At 46.1% G+C, this 12,213-nt stretch overlaps 1 pseudogene; it reads right to left on the bottom strand.

Moving 5' to 3' along the window:
* Positions 1-8,304: 8,304 nt before the first annotated feature.
* LOC125542729 lies at positions 8,305-10,566 on the bottom strand (annotated as a pseudogene).
* Positions 10,567-12,213: the final 1,647 nt, after the last annotated feature.

The following is a 12,213-nucleotide window of genomic DNA, read 5'->3' as shown; positions in this document are numbered from 1 at the left end:
ACACGGCCTCTCTACTTTAACCACAACAGGCAAAGGGCAGCCGAGCCTTTTATGAGCACCAAAAATGGACCGCTTTTCACTTGGGCGGTTGGAGGCAGTTAGAAAGGCTGGAAATTTTCTGTTCATAAACAATCTATATGGTGTAGAATAAATTAAATGGATACTTCCTCCGTTCCTAAATATGCCTTTTTAGAGATTTCAATATGAACTACATACGGATGTATATAGACATATTTAAGAGTGTAGATTCACTCATTTTGCTCCGTATGTAGTCTATATTGGAATCTCTAAAAAAACTTATATTTAGGAACGGAGGGAGTACATATTTGGGCAGATGTAGCAACAAGTATGGCATGCTGTTCATGCTTTTTCATGCTATTCATGTTTTTCTGTCTCACAAAACATGCTATTCATGCTTCTCTGTTCCTAGCCAATCTGGTGTAGAATAAATTAAGGATCAATAATTGGTGTTGGAGTATTTAACAGATGTAGTAGCACTGATTCTTGTTTCTGTCTCACAACATACCATGCATTACCGAAAAAGGGTTTCCCTCGCTTTGTATTCCAAAGCAACCAACATCGAGTACAGATAACGCTGTGGCGAGCAGCACAACACACCAAGAAAAAAGAAGAAGAAACAAATGCCAACCACGGCAGCTTGGCAAAGCGCGGATGACCCGGCACCGCGGCGCCCACCGGACACAAATCACCACAGACCAAGTCTCCGATCCGCCGCGTACCAAGCAGCACCTCCAAGAAGGGATGCGACGCCGACGACGCTGCTGCCCGGACGAGTCCTCAGGTTTCCCCGGGCACGCGGAGGGAGGTGGGGGGTGGATACCACCGACACCCTCCAGGAAGGAATGGTGGCACCTACAGGTGTCCCCGCGTCGGGGCCGAAGCCGGCAGGGATTTCTCCCGCATTCCAACCCCAACCGCCCAACCGGACGGAACCGACCTGCCAAACCGTCGCCCACCACCATGCGCCAACGCAGTACCGCCGCCACCCACGCCGCCTCACTACGAACACCACCACGAGGCCAAGAGGACCGGAGAGAAGCTCACCACGACGGGAGCAGCAACACCGACATCGAGCGGGAGGGAACCACCTCCACCGCCGTCGTGCGGGAGGCCCGTGCCTCCGGCACCGTCGCGGTAGCCGTCCGGACGCGGCAGCGGGGCATGCCGGGCCACCCCTGGCCCAGCCAGGCCCGAAGCGGGCCCGTTAAGCCCCGCCGGCCACGATGCAACAGGCCGGCGTCGTCGTCGCCGGCACCCAGCCGCTCGTCGCATCTCCTCCGCCTCCCAGAAGCCACGCCGGAGACCATCCCCGCCGCCGGCCCGCCCAGGCCCAGATGGGGCCTGAAGGGCCTAGATTTGGGCCGAGCGGGCGACGCCAGATCTCGCCGCCAACGGCAGCGCCGCCGCCCAGCTGCTCGCCTGCATGCGCCACGGAACCCCCCGCCACGCCAGACCGCCGCCGCCTAAACGCACCCCCCGGAGCCCGGAGCAGCTCCGCCCGCGCTGGAGAGCAACCGGGAGGGGAAGGGCCAGGAGGCCGCCGCCACCAGCAGCCCCGGGCCAAGCCGGCCGCGGGCGCCGGCGACGGCGGCGGGAAGGGAGGAGGGAGGGAGGGCCTGGAGGGAGGAGGCCTGGCGCGCGGCCGGTCGCCCGCGCGCGCGCGCCGGCGGGGGGGGGGGGGGGGGGGGGGGGGGGGGGGGGGGGCGACGCGGTCGCGAGAGGAAAGTGCAACTTTCCGTTGCTATCAGTATCAGACTTCATTCCTGTCATACCATGCATTACACAGCAGTAATTCAGATGTTTTAATAGACTGATCGAAAAGGGAGGCAGCAGGTTACTGCAAGCATAGGAGCTAAGAGACACTAATAAGGGGAATAAGTTGCCTGTGTAGGGGTATATACATGGCTTCTGAAAGGGAGGTCAGCTAGGTTAACCATTGGTTGGTGAGGGCACCTAATTAATTAAGCTGGCACTTCAAAGTCAGACCAATAAACTGGATAGGAAGAGGACACCTAAATAGAGATCCTCACAAAAAAGATTTCCTGACCACACAAAAAGGATTCCTGATAAAACAGCTGGCAACAACAAGTTCCTTGTTACCAACTCACACAATTAGACAATAGCTACTGATAATATGAAATGTGTCTCGGTGAAAAGCAAAAGCATGGAAGATGATGGTAGCTAAAAATGACGCGCGATTAGATGCGAGTTCGAGAGAATGAAAGAAGATGGTTAAAAGCATGCACTAGTAAATTCCAAACCACCGCAAATCTTCGTCGTGACTTGACAGGTTAAAGCATGTTATTTGTAAGTTCCTTGTTAAATCTCAACAGTTACTGCTAATTAAAATGTCATTTTACCCACCAAGTTACTGATAATTTCCTTGATAATCAAAATGCCACTTTAGTTAAAGATAGTGTCAACAGGACCAGTCCTGCATCTTCTCCCCTCTCTACCTTCCGCCTCCTCCTTGGATAGAATAGAAGATGCTCGGTCTCTTTGTGCAGCAGAGCTATATGGTGGCCATACAATGCCAGTAGCTGGAGGAAAGGAGGTTGCAGCAGAGCTTTCATGCATGCACATTCCATTCATTCCAGGAAGAAACATGGCCTCTTTAACCACATCAGGCAAGGGCAAGGAGAGTCAAGTCTTTCATAAGCACAAAAAATGGACTACTTCTCACTTGAGCAGTTAAGAGGCAGTTGTAAAGGCTGGAATTTTCTGTTCCTAAGCAATCTGGTGTCCAGTAAACTAAATGGATCAATAATTGGTGCTGCAGTAGTTAACAGTAGTAACTGCCAACTAGTACTCCCTCCGTAAAGCAATATAAGAGCGTTTAGATCACTACTTTAGTGATCTAAAAACGCTCTTATATATTTTTTACAGTGGGAGTATGTCATGCCATTCATGTTTGTGTCTCACAATAAAACATGTAGAGCAGAATTCAAATGTGTTTGTAAGACTGATGAAAAAGGAAACTCAGCAGGTTACTGCATGCATAGGAGCTGATAAGAGTATACTTATTGTTGGTAAGGGGAATTTGTCTAAAAAAAGTTGTCTATGTAGGAGTACATGGCTTCAGAAAGGAAGGTCAGCTAGGTTAACCATTGGTTAGTTTTGGTGGACAGCTAACTACTTAAGCAGGCCCATGAACTGGGTAGGCAGAGGACACCTAAATAGCCGCACACCAAGTCTTACTAACTTTCCTGACCACGCAGAAATGGTTCCTGATAAACAGCAAGCAAAAGCAAGTTCCGGGTTACCAAGTTACACCGATAGGCAATAGTTACTGGCGATTTGAGCGTTGTCTTCATAAGAATCCTCTCTTGCAAAAAAGCAAAAGCATGAAAGATGATCATAATTAAAATGGCATGCATTCAGACGTGCGTTCGAGAACATGAAAGATGATGGTGAAGTAGCAGAAGAGTCCGGACCCCCGCAAATCTCATGCCAAGTCTTTGTCTTGTCGTGGCTTGACAGGTTAAAGCATGCTGTTCATAGGTCTGTCATATTGACAAGATTAGATCACGGTGTGTGTCCGTGGGTGAGACTGAGAATATGCATCGGTTAGGGAGTAAGTGGGATGTCTGTGTCGGCTGCCAAAGCAAAAACAAGAATGGACTAGTGGTGTGCTGAATGGACCATGCATGCATGATGAAGCCTTTGGTTGCTTGCTTTCTGAATAAAAAGCATGAAAGGGACCTTGTTTCAACTCCAGGTTTATCAGGAACTTCATTACTTACTCTAGGTCCCCTGCTTTACACAATGATAGTGATCTATGACTTACACGAATACAAAGTAAAATGGAAATATAACTGAAAGTTTTGGTTGCAGGTTAAACGATGAGGTTAGTAACAAGCACAATCACTTGATAAAACAAAAACAGAGTCTTAAAGACAGATGCAAAGATGAATCCAGCATCAGCAAAGGTGTTGCAGATGATCATGTCCACAGAAACACAACAAACGACTGAAGAGCACCGCTTCGGTACAACCCCCCTCACAAAACGTATAAAGGACAATATGGACTTTACTCACTTTCGTATGTACGATGGCTCGTCTATGAAATACGTCAACTGCTCCCTCGTCATGGGCCGGCCCACTTACACCTTGTTTTTCTCTTATGTAATAAGTGTTAAAAAAATATGCAACAAGCTATTGGTACCTTCGTCTTGGTGGCCGCTGGATTAACATTTCGTCTGATCTGACACGAAGGTTAGGCGCTGAATATTTCCTTCCTAAATCAGTGCTTCTAGTAATCACTCCCACGTATATAGCATCTCCTCCCGCTAATCTCTCCATGGATAATTAATTTTGTGCTTCTAGTAACAAACTAGTAACTGGTTCCCAGAAATTACGCTAATTGTTTTGGTTGGTTGTGATTGCTTCCAACAAACAAACACAAAAAATAATGCTTCCCAAAAATTACATATTTGCTTCCGAGTTTTTTTCATGGAACAGATTTGCTTCCGATAAATAAACAAATAAAGAAAATCAATTGCTTCTGGATGGTTTTTCTCAGCAACGCAAACGCCATGGAAACATTTTTTTTCCGATAGAAGCACATGGAATGGAAATATATTATTCAGAAAAATCTGCTTCCAAAATAAAGGTACTCCAAAAATTCGTTTCAAATGTATATATCTCTCCCTAATAATAAAGCACGGATTGAGTTTGTCGGGTTCACCGTCATCCTCTATTTTTTTTCACTTCTTCCGTACGTGGTTTCTTTGGCCGGTTCTTACGAGGTGGTACTATTCCCCTGCCTCCTCAACGGTTCGTTGAGCGTGCGCCCTACGGTGCGTGCACCCGCTTGGGCTTCATGAAGCCGGCCCACCTACACCCGGAAAGGCAAAAAAAACAGTGGCAAATTGTGTCGTTACCGGATCGAACTCACAACCTCGTAGGAAATTTCTAAGGCTGCAGCAAACCGAGCTAGAGAACGTTTCTGTTTAGTACCACATCGCTTTAGGCATGCCATGTTTTTTGCTTTCTAACATTATATGCAGTCTCTAGGGTTTTCCCACTGAAACCCCTAAAATACTGCCCGCACATGACGCAACATGTGTTCGGTGTTCGAATTCATTCAAGGTTTGTGTGGGTGACTACCTTGGGCATGGCCATACACTGGCAACATTTGGTGCCATTTCATGCATGACAGAACCTACACCATGTTCAACCGGGTTCATTCAGGTTTGCTGGCACGACAAGTCTCAAAGCAGTTTTTTTCAGGACCATAAAATGGAATCGATTTATTTCCACACACTGGCATCACCATGGAAGGCATGCATGCCAAGTTTCATTGCTTTCTGACATTCTATGCATTTTCTATGGTTTTCCCCGTGATAAAGCCCTAAAATATTGCCCGCATGTGGCACAACGTGTGTTTGGTGTTCGAATTCGTTCAAATTTTGCATTGAGGCCTTCCATGTGCATGCCCACACGCTGGCAAAATTTGGTGTCATTTCATGCACGACATGACCTACACCATGTTTGATCTGGATCGTTTGGGTCTGTCGGTAGGGTAGGTCTTGAACCAGTTTTTTTTTCACATTAACCAAATGGAACCCAAAAAATCCACACACTAGCATCACCATGGAAGCATGCATGCCAGGATTTGTTGATTTCTGACATTATATGCATTTTCTAGAGTTTTCCGAGTGAAAAAACCTTAAATACTACCCGCATGTGACGCAACATGCATTTCGTGTCCGAATTGTTTCAAATTTTGCATGGAGGCCCTCAATGGGCATACCCAAATGCTGGCAAAAATTGATGTCATTTCATGCACAACAGGGCCTACACGATGTTCAATCGGGACCGTTCGGGTCTGTCGGTAGTGTAAGTCTCGAACCAATTTTTTTCACATTAACCAAATGGAGCCAAAAAAAATTCCACACACTAGCATCTCCATGGAAGGCATGCATGATATGTTTCATTGCTTTCTGATATTATATGCATTTTCTATGGTTTTCCCAGTGAAACCCCCTAAAATACTACCCGCACGTGACGCAACATGTGTTAGGGTGTCTGAATTCGTTCGAATTTTGCGTTGGGGACTACCTTGGGCATGCCCACACGTGAGATAAACTGGTGTCATTTATCCATGGTCCAAAAAATTTTACTATTTTTAGGAGTGTGCTAGACTAGGCGAGACGGGTGCATGTGTGAGCATGTAGTTTTCTCTAATTTGAATGCCTATGTTATTTGCAATCTCCGTCATTATCAATCAACATGAACCTTTTATTATATCCAAACAATTTCTTGGAAATTTGTCAACAATTTTAGAAATTTAAATTGTATACAAAATTTTAGAAACTTGAACACTTGATGTTGTACACTAATTGCAAACCACATGGTTTTTTTTAAATATCAAAATTTTGAAACGCAAACATTTGTTAAATTTGTGAACAAAAAATTTCGAAAAGAGGAACAGTTAAATTCCCAAATAGTTTCCGAAACTGTAAGCAATATTTGAAAACAACAACAGTTTATGGCATTCCAAAAATATTTCAATTTTTAACAGGTTACAAAAAGAATAGTAAATTTCAAAAATGATAAAAATGAATTAATGAAAAAATAAAAGAAAACGAAAAAAGAGAAAATAATTCAGCCTTGGTTCAACTAGGCGACAACATCGCTCCCGTCCGGTTCCTGTTAGGCCAACACAATCGTTCGTGAATTTAAGAAAATTTCATCAATTTTTAAAACACATTTTCACGAATTTGAAAAAGAAATTGCAGGCTTTGACAAATGTTTGTAAAATTTAAAAAGGCTTCATGGATTGAAAAAAAGTTCACATATTTGAAAACAAAGTTCATGAATTTATGAAAATATTCATGAATTTGAAAAGTTCATGGTTTTAAGAAAAAGGTTGATGATTAAAAAATAGTTTAAAGTTTTTTAATAAAGAAAATAAAATGAAAAAAGATAAAAATAAAAAATAGAAGGAAGACGAGACAAACAAAAACCGAAAAATAAAAACCACAACATGTTCCTGAAGATGTTCGGAAAAGTTTCGATTTTTTGAGAAAATATTTCTTGTGTATTAACGCTCTTGTGTTTTCTTATATATTTGGCGCTACATATTACCATGAATTCTGGTGGAATGAAGTGGTTAGCAGCGCTTGTCTTTAGGTGGGAGGTCTTGACTTCAAGTCCTCACGAGGTCATCTTTTTATCAGTATTTTTACATCATTTATATTGAACTTGGTAGGAGGGACATTGCTTAATGGGCCGGCCCAGTCGTGAGGTGCAATTCTTATATGAACGAGTTCTCGCGACGTACTTTCAAAAAAGACCATCTTGCCCTTTATTATGAAGGGGTATGTGGTAATCTTAACCGTTGATGTGTTTAGGGGGGTGTACCGAAGCAGAAGTGACGACTGAAATGTTCGAGGAAGAAATACGGTCTCTATTAACAAACAGATATGCTTGTCAGAATAGATTCCTCCTCAATAGCTGCCACTGCACTAGCTGGGCTTTGCAGAAGAAACATTGTGATATAAGAAGCCCAATGGGTTATGATCCACATGAACCAAACCGTGGCCAATTAAAAATGAATAAGTAAGAAGCTAAGCTTGATTATGTCCATAACTTGAAATCATACATCCCTCCAGCCTGTCTAACTTTCTCAGTGAACAACAAATTTAAAGCAAAGCACCATAGGTAACCATTTTCCCAAAGACAAATGTCCCCCGTAATTTATCGTTATAGAGATAATATGTTCCTCTGTAACAAAATTCAAGCAAATGGTCCGCACATGTGCATTACATTTCAATGTAAAAGTTAGTTAAATTGGCAAACAGGGCTGTATCATGAAGGCTACTGGAGGCCCCTATTCAGTTATAGGTATGTCACAAGGTACTTGACCGATCCAGGCATCCAGCACTGGGTCAACCAACTAGTTACTACTCCTGATTCCCCCTCTTCTGTGTCTGCTATACTAGTGTTTCAGATGATCATGCTCACAGAAGTACAAATAATGATCGAAATGTTGACTACTTAATAGGCTTTGCCATAGAGAGGTTGAGATATCAGAAGCTCAATGGGTTATGGCCCATATAAACCAAACAATGTCCACTCTAAAATAAATAAAAAAGAAGATAAATTTTATACATCCCCCCAATGAGTCTCAGTGAACAATAAACTACTGTAAAACAAACAAACACCCCAGGTAATCATTTGTCAAAGACAATTGTCCTCCGTAATTTTTTGTTATATATATAATAATATGTTCCTCGGTAATGAATACTATATAATAATGTGTTCCTCCATAACGAAATTCAAGGAAATGATCCCCAGATGCGCACTCTACATTTTTGAGGTAAAAATGAGTATTACATTGGCAAAAGGGGCTATACAGTTAAGGTTCTTGCAGCCCCCTATTCGGTTATAACTGTGTCACATGGCATTTCATATATATACTAATATTTCACAACATTGTAGATGCTAGCCTTGCTAAGCCTTTGACTTATCTAATTAAGGACTTGAGGTGGTACTCTTACTTGTCAAAGATGACCTCATGGTAACAATTGCAGACTCATTTGCGCCTAACCGTCTGGCCTGCCTGCTTGCCTGCAGAAAACCTGTGATGGCTCGTCTCACATACGTGTCGGCCTGCTTCACGGTCATCTTTTTCTGCGTCTCCTGAGCGGAGCTCGTCAACATGTAGTCGCCGTTCAAGAAGCTTGCTAATTCGACGAGCTCACGCTGGAAATCCGAGAGAATTCCGTGGTCTTTCGTTGGTGTTGTTCTCTCAAATGGCACTTCTGGCAAAGTCTCTGTAAAGGATGAAAACAGAACAAAGTTTCTTCATTCATACTGTAAGCTTCAAATTAAGCAGAGAGCATCCAAATTAAGTGAATTGTGACTATAGTTCTGCCAAATTTTCCATTCTTCATTCATACTCTTGAGCTTCAAACTATGTAGAGAGCATCTGAATAAGTGGAATTGTGATGACTATGATTCTGCTGAAATGAATTCCCCATTGTGTTCATGTGAGAGATCCTCAGTAGTATTAAGTAGAGAGGATCCAAATTAAGTGAAATGTGAACTAGTATGATTCTGCTAAATTAAGTGAGCTCTGACTATAATTCTTCTAAATTAAGTGAACTCTGACTATAAATCTGCCAAAATTTCCCCATCGTGTTCATGTGAGAGATCCTCCGTAGCAGTACCTGGGCAATCTGTCCTTGGTTGGTCAAGCTGGGTGAAGATGTGCTCAAATGTGCCTGCCCATTCATCCCTTTTGGTGAGGAAGTCGGATCTGAGGTTGAAGATCTTCTTGATGGTGGCCGGGATGGAGGAGTGCTCGTACTCGGATGTCGCCGTCGGCCCGTTCGGCGGCCGCCCCACCACCGTCCCCTTCTTGATCCACGGCGATACCATCATTGTGGGCACTCTGACCCCGAGCCGGTCGAACTTGAAGAAGAAGGGGACGGGGCCCCGGAGGCCGTCGGGGCTGGGCACGCCGGCGACGGGCGTGGCGACGTGGTCGTAGAAGCCGCCGTGCTCGTCGTAGGTGACGATGAGCAGGGTGTCGTTCCACTGCGGGCTGGCCCGCAGCGTCTCGTACACGTCCTTGACGAGCCTCTGCCCGTTGGCGACGTCGTGCGCCGGGTGGTCGTCGTCGGCGGGCGTGCCGGTGAGGTCGAAGTACCTGGGCTCGATGACGGACAGCGCCGGGAGCCGCCCCCTCCGGGCGTGGTCCCTGAATGCGGAGTCGTAGAAGTGGAAGCTCTGGGCGGCGGCGCGCACGGTGCGGAGGTTGCGGTAGAAGAGGGTGGTGGGGATGGTCTTGAAGTAGACGTTGAAGCGGCGGCCGTCGGCGGCGAGGGAGTCGAAGATGGGGCGCTGCGGGTAGCCGCGGAGGAGGTTCCACTTGTCGTGGGCGACGGCGCCGTGGGAGGTGGCGGAGTAGAGGAAGAGGCGGTTGGGCTGGGTCGGGCCCGGGAGGGAGGAGAACCAGCGGTCGAAGACGGCGAAGTCGGCGGCGAGCGCGGAGAAGGCCGGGCGGAGGGACGGGTAAAGCCCGATGACGGCGGAGGAAGGCAGGCCGTTGAGGGAGCGCGAGCGGACAAAAGCCCGACATGGTGGGGGAGCGGCGGTCGGACGCGCGGCGGGGAGTATGGGTGCGGAAGCGAAGACCTGGTCGACAGTCCTCGAAGGAGTGGCCGGGGTCGTCGGGGACACGAGGAGGGCGTCGGGCGGAGACGCAACGGCCGGAGGAGGAGTTTGGTGGGGTTCGACTTGCAACTCGAAGCGGGATGAGCCGTCGAAATGGGAGGCCGACAGGCGGCGCCTTCCAGCCCAGGCGTGGTCGACAGGCCCGGTTCTCCAGCGCCAGCACCACCACGTTCTTGATCGGGCTTGCTCCGCTAGGTGCGGCACTGGACGTGCCGGCGGCGAAGGCGAGAAGCAGGAGCAGCAGCAGCGCCCGCATTCCCATCGGCGGCGGCATTGCCGCGGCGGTGGCGGTGGCGGTGAGTGAGTGAGGGAGTGGACGAGCGGAGCACGGAGAGCAAGGGAAGTTGGGCTGGCCTGGCTGCTTTTGGCGGGATTCGGTCCAATACACTCCTAGAATACTTTAATATGTTGGGCCCATGTACTGTTGGGCCCTGCGTATTCCCGTGCTACGACCGTGTCAGTAAGTAGTCGGCCGTTCATCTCGTGTGACAAAAAAATCTTTCAGATTTATTAGAGATCGAGGACCTGATTAGAGAAGCAAGGAGTCGCTGTTTTATATCTTTTGAGTGCTTTCATTTTCAGCATTGTCGTCATATATGCAATAGTGTAGCGCATGTTCTTGCGAGGTATGGTTATGGTTTGGCCGAGACCCCTGTTGTTTGGGGTGAATTTGTGCCGGAGTTATATTGCTGGGTCCAGTGCATAAATGAAAACATTCTTTTCAAAAAATAAATCTTTCCAAAAAACATCCAATTTTTTTCTTGAACACGCACAACTTGGGTGTCATATTTTATAGAAAAAGATGGGTAGAGAACCCAAATCCACCATAGATGTTACTCCCTTCGGTTTTTTAGTCTGTATATAAAGTTTAGTCAAATCCAAGATTTATAAAGTTTGACTAACTTTATATATTAAAAGAATATCAATATTCATAATATGAAACAAATATTATCAGATGCCCCATTGAATGTATTTTCATACTATATAGTTTTAGTATTGGAGACGTTCATATTTTTTGATATAAAGTTGGTCAAACTTTGTGTAGTTTGACTTTGACCAAATTTTATACGCGGAGTAAAGGGAAACGGAGGGAGTACATATAAACTATCATGAGCCAAGCTTCCATGTCTACTCGGAGAAGAACATAATCTAGGACTACTCGCCGCTCGCCCACCTTAATAGCTTGGCTGCTACGCCGTTCCAGTCTCCCTTAAGCAATCCAGCACGATGCCAGTCGTTCCTTTCCGCCACTATCCTCTCAATGAGCCTGTCAAGCGAGGGAGAAGCGATAATATGATGCTTCCAAAGCTCCCATAATACTATGGTTACGATGATGCGCGTGTTCTTTGGCTTGTTCATGCACCAACCTGCCAATGTGTCATGTGCCGTGGCCCATGGGCGTCCAGGACGGTTTGCCGATCGTGGTGCACAAGGTCCTCCATACCGTCCTTGCGAAGACCCATGTCAATTCGATGTTGTCCAAAGTCTCCACTTGCTGGTTGCAGAACGAGCATGCATCCGGATGCGGTAGGCCTCGCGGCGCCAGGCGGTCCACTGTCCAACACCTGTTCTTCATGGCTAGCCATAGAAAGAAGCAGCAACGCAATGGTGCTTTAGACTTCCACGTGAATTGCGTTGTGGCCGACACCTTTCTACCAACGAACTTCACAGCATAAGCTGAACGGACTAAAAACTTGTCGTCGCCCTTCCAAGACCAAGATATGATGTCATCCATGCCTTCCTACAGCGTTACTTCTTGCACCCTCTGCCATAGATGAAGGTGTTGGAAATATGCCCTAGAGGCAATAATAAAAGCATTATTATTATATTTCTTTGTTCATGATAATTGTCTTTATTCATGCTATAACTGTATTATCCGGAAATCGTAATACACGTGTGAATACATAGACCATAATATGTCCCTAGTAAGCCTCTAGTTGACTAGCTCGTTGATCAACAGATAGTCATGGTTTCCTGGCTATGGACATTGGATGTCATTGATAAC

Source organism: Triticum urartu, chromosome 3 (genome assembly GCF_003073215.2).
Source record: "Triticum urartu cultivar G1812 chromosome 3, Tu2.1, whole genome shotgun sequence".
In the NCBI taxonomy this organism is placed as follows: Eukaryota; Viridiplantae; Streptophyta; class Magnoliopsida; order Poales; family Poaceae; genus Triticum; species Triticum urartu.
The sequence above is the reverse complement of the archived record's forward strand: the minus strand, read 5'-3'. Positions and strand labels throughout refer to the sequence as shown.